We start from the raw sequence: 6,000 nt of genomic DNA, 5'->3' as shown, positions 1-6,000 counted from the left end.
CATTTCTTTGAGTCTGTTACTTTCATGCATATTCCCAGGGAATGGAATGGGGTGGTTGATTGTCTTAACAAATGGGCTCCCGATTTTATGGAGGGTTGGTCTATTGAAGACAGGGGACAACTGTCTTCAAAGTTGTCTTGAGTGCTTGATCAAATTGTTCGTCATGATAAGTCTATGATGTAGCTTCTCTTTTTTGGGTAGTTTGCCTTCTTTTGTTATAGCTTCTATGTTTTGATTATATTTTTACCCCTATTTTATTGTCTAATGTTTATCACACTTCTTAATTCTAGACACTCTACTATTGTGTGAACCTTGTTCATATATATTAGTGCTCAAAGTTTTAGGTTCCAAAATTTCTAAATTCAAGCTATTATCTAAGTGTTAGGGATGAGAAAAAAACATATAACTTATAATTAAGTAGGAAAAACAATAGACCAATTATGAGTGGGTAATTTCTCCTTCACTTTATGCTTAGTGAGCCTAAGGGCTCTTCCTAGACATATCCTCAATAGGATTAATCACAACCATATAGATTGAAAGAGTTGTAGTAGTACCCAATGTACACTTCCTCCAAAAGGATGTCATTGGGTGAAAAACCAATCTATTGAACATAAGACCTCTTATTAAACTAATAAGTATGTGATTTCATAATAGTAAGATGTGGGTATGCAAAACATGGCTCCTAAAGGATTATAATTGTTATGGATTACTACAAATATTTTCCTAGTTGAATAAGTGAATCATGAGATGCATACAAATTTATTTCTACTCATAAACTATAGGTGAATTATGTTTTGAATTTCATCTTAAGATGGATAATTACTTCCATCATTACTATCTAATCTAATGGGTTATAGAGGACCTCCTATGAGATACACCATACTAAAATCACAAAGAATATGAGTTATGTAGATGCATACACTACAAATTATTTTATCATATAATAATTGATGATACTTAGTTATCCATCTCCTAGTTGTAAAAAAATGTACGCAATAGATAAATTACCATTACAAATCTTGTAATAAATTATAATGGTGTCACATTCATCAAATACCTATTGCATTCATACCAACACATGTGGAAAGAGAGAACCTAGGCATATAATTCTCTTGAAGTTATACAAATGGATATGTGGATATATTTGATTGCATGTACCATTTAGAATATAACAACTTCCTTATGGTTTGCAAGAGATGCTACTCTTATGACCACTAAATTTGTAGGATTTTAAACCATGGAACTTGCAATTACATGAAAAATAAAAATGACTAATCCTTTTATTGTTGAAAATATATAAATATATATCATTTAACACTGGTGAGCCACCTTGAAAAATAAATAATGTAATATATAGCTACAAAAGTCACCACACATATATGTATCATCAACCATATGCCTTCATACATAAAATTCCACCTTAGAGGTAGTCATTAATACCCTAAGGCATGCAAAGTCATATCTTTCTAATTGCATCCATTCAAATCATTAATGGCATCCTTTGTTAGGTGTGCAAGGCATGGTTGAGCCCACAAAATCCACTAAGAGAATGCCTTATTACGCAAGAAAGGACCATCAAGAGTTGTAGGAATTAAGTCTAGCTATTATGTTGCCCTAGATCTTAGATTGAGGTAGGTAGGAGTTAATAAGTTAGAATGTCAATTTTTTTAGGCACATTAGATCTTTTATAACATTTTAGGAAGTTTGGGAACATTTTGAAATTTCAATTTTAATTATTTTGAAACTTGGTAGTATTTCATAATTTTAGAAATTTCACTAAAATGCTAATACATCATCACAACTTTATTGGGAACCTTCGTTGAACTTGTTGAAATTAACACCCGCCATAAACCTCCTTCAATATTTTACAATTTCAAAAAATTACAAACTTGTCAATGTGTGATCTTTGAAACCCTTGATCAAAACCCTAAGCTCTAACTTTATTAACACTTACTATCCTTTGGAAACCTTCATCAATATTTTAAAAATTTTACAAACTCACGAGCTTGTCGATGCATCATCATCCTATAACTTTGTCAACCTTTCAATGATTTTTGAGCTCACAGACATGCCAATGCCAAAGCTTATTAGGTCTTCAATTAGAATTTAGGCTCACCAAAAATCTTGTTAGCATTTTTGAAGGTTTGTGAACCTTAAGAAAAACTTACCACTTTTCTTTTGGGCACTTCAACAAGTTAGCAAACTTACGAATTTGCCATCACTTTTCTTACTAGCACATGAAAAGGATGGCATGGCTCCATGCAAGCCTTTTGGATCTCTACAACTTCCAACTCTTAAGGAGAAAATGGGGGATGATGAAGGACAAAAATTTGGTGACTTTGACCAAGGGAGCCCATTTAAAATATATTAGATTAGTTTATATGATGGATATACACAAGACTAAGTTTAAAGGAGGAACTAGGACTTGGAAAATTATTGAATTGAAAAGTTGGGCACCAAAAAGATCCATATGTAGTTTGACCTCATATATGATGAATCCAATGTATGTTATCTCCTCCTCAAAGATACGCTTCAACAAGTTGATGTGTAATTCTTCTCCCCTCAACTATGTGCAACTTTTTTTTCAATGCACAAGATGCTCCTCCCTCTCTTAGTGTACATCAAAATATCATCAAGAGAAATGACCAAAATGTTGTCAAGTACTTCCAAAATCTCATCCATCAACTTCATGAATGTTCTTGGAGAATTATTTAACTCAAATGACAAGACCATCCATTCATACAAGCCTTCATTCTTAGTATGGTCTTCCATTCATCTCCTTAATTCTAATTTAATAGTATCCACTATTCAAGCTTATCATGGAACGTTAATACATGCCACAAGAAATCTATCAAGTCAATTATGCATAAAAATGGAAGCTCATACCATACTCTTGATTGCATTAGTACCTGTACACATCCTCCATTATTTATCTTTATTTTGTGTGCATATTATAGGCACTATTGAAGAAATAGTTTTCCCTTATCACACCTTATTGGGTGAACTACAACTAGGAACCAAAGCCATACAAAGAGATTATATATGTTGGTGATTCCATGTGGTACTCATATACTAGTCACATTTGCATACTTTTTGAGAATTGAAGTGACTTTAATCTCCTAAGAGATATGTAACTCTATTTGATCCTTCTACATGATCTTGACTATAACATAACAACCATGTGAGGCTCTCTTAAGAATCTCTCTTGTTGACATTAGCATCACCTTCCCTTCTATACGAATTCTTCTTCATCCTTATGGAAGTAATTATAACTTCTTAATAGTTGATAACATATGCCATGTCTTTATTGGAATCATGTTATTCCATACTTCATCTATGTATCCTCAAATGCAAAAGGGAAATTTGCATTTCTCTATCAACGTTAGTTGTTATCCCTTTGTCAACTAAGAAATTTTATATACATGGGGTTTTCTCTTAGCTTCAACCCCAACTTTGACATCATCTCTATGGACACTAAGTTGTGAATGATGCTTCCATCAATGTTCAACTTTTATCACTTCCCATCTAGCTTGTATTTATCTTCAAAGAAGCTCTCCTTTAACCATAGTTCCTTATCTCTACATGTAGGTTTCAATAGAATCGTGTGTATCATCAATTTCTCCCCACCCTCTAAGCTTGCACTTTCAACTCCTCTGCCTAATGGCCATGTTTCTTTAGAGTGTACAACATGCATATGTTTCATTATGTGAACTTGTTCCCGCATGAAATTTGAACACACAAATGTTTTAGTGACCTACTTGAACACACCTAAAACAATTATTATTAAAAAAAAAATCATCAACCTATATTCATTTTTCTCCATCTCAATCAAGAGTCATCTCACACTTTGTGCTTTGTACAACACCACATTTTTATATGCACACAAATAGGCTTGCCTTTTATCACTATATTTTTTCTTTCTATCCTTTCCCTTACCAACAATATTGTGTGTGCCCTATCACTTGTAAGATAAAATCTCCTCAAGTCAAAGCACAAATTGATAATCCTCCTCAATGAAATAGATCATAAGCAAACACATCTTATCCTAGATTGAGATGTCCAAATTATCCCCAAACCTAGAAACCTTGATGTCATTTTCCATATGATCGACATAAATGAGCAATTTGTATAACTTATCCATGTACTTAGTTAGTATCTTCCTTTGGCATAGGTTTTGGAGCTTCTTGTAAAAATCTAAAGCGTTGTAGCTATAAATTTCCCTTAAGTTTAGTGGCTATGTGATCCACTACAAGTTTTTATGCTCCCCCATCTATACATGACTCTTCTAAACTATCCCACCCCAAGGTAGCATGCCCTTTCAACTTCACAATTACATACTTTACACTTTGTTATTCCCCAATAGATTCAAACTCAAATTATTTCTCCAACTTAGTGAGCCAATCAAGCAATTCTTCCAAAATTATGTTTCCCAAGTATCTTGGAGATGAAATCTTAACTTGTTCCTAGCCTTCATCAAATTTATTGCAAATGTTTTCCTATGCAATGATGTCATTCTCAACTTCATCCAAACCCACAACACCATCTCACATGTCACAAGCTTTCCTTCCATCATCATCAATATCTTCCATCACCACCAAACCTCTTCTCTATATAGCTTCCATGACTTCGAAATAAGCATGAACAACTCTCAATGTACTAGCTAGATCTATAACCTAGGTCACTTGATTATTCCTCACACCTCTTCCAACTCTGAGTCATCTTCTCTATATCATCTATGATACACTTTCACAAAAATGCTTAGTCTAGTAAAAACTTGTGTCAACATTTATTACACATAACATTTGTTCTAATACTATACAATACATCGACTGCTAGCAAGTTCAATGAAAAATTGATAAATCAATATAAAGTACATAGATAGAAGCTAAGAATAAGAAAAATAATGGAGATCAAACAAGAAGATGATGCTTGCATTACTTAGAATAAGAGAACTACAAATAGGAAACCAACATGAGAAACTTGATGACACTGTTATTCAACTTAAAAAATATACATAGAGACTCCAATCATTTACAATCAAACAAGTCTAAATTCCACCCAAAACCTAACCATTGTCTCTCAGAATCAAAGCCTAAAGTGGAAAATATTGTCTTTTTTTAAGAATCAAACCTCTTTTTGCAACCAATCCAAGCTCCTACTAATGACAAAAGCATCCTAAGAAATAGGACCATCTCGCTAATATGATATGAGCTAAAATGGAAGATCAATTCAAGTCATTTCCATGAATGAGAATCCAAGAAAAAATTCTGATCAATAAACAAAAATATGTAGTCTACAAGTAAAATAATCAAACCTTTAATAAAAATTTAATCTACCATTTTGCAACTGTTATACATAATCCAAGAACTGGTCAAACTTAGTAGACTAATATTTTTTATTTTTTATTTTACAATTAGAAATTGAACAATCATCTAAGAGATGAATTGAAAAATTATCTCATATTAATAAATAAATACTTTGTATCACATTTCAAAACAATAGAATATGAATTTCATTGAATACTTTCTTATTGTCTAATTTCTTGTCCATTTCATTTTATCAACCTTTCATTTGCATTTTATTATAAGCCTACATCAGTATCAAAGCAAAGATTGAAGAAAGATGAAGAAAATATTGATGATCCGAAATATTTATACTAAAATGAAGATTGAAGAAGGATTAGAAAAATATTGATGATCCAAAATATTTGTTTGTAGAAGAAGTGCATTGAGGTGCAAAGTTATTTAGAAGACCTTTGAATTCTTGTAACTATCCCATGTACCATTTATTTCCCATGCCATGTACATTAACCTAGTGTTCTTTATCTCCCACATATTTCGACTCTCACTTGCATATCACATCCATTTCCCTATACTATATGTGTAGCTAAACTCAATTAATGTTTCATTTTTTGGGAGAATATAATTACTTCTAGATTTTGGAGAGTTTTTGAGTGAAAGTAAAACATATTGGAAGATATTAAAATTTGAGAAGATTTTT

This window comes from Cryptomeria japonica, chromosome 2, assembly GCF_030272615.1.
Source record: "Cryptomeria japonica chromosome 2, Sugi_1.0, whole genome shotgun sequence".
Taxonomy (NCBI): Eukaryota; Viridiplantae; Streptophyta; class Pinopsida; order Cupressales; family Cupressaceae; genus Cryptomeria; species Cryptomeria japonica.
Note: the sequence above shows the minus strand (reverse complement) of the source record.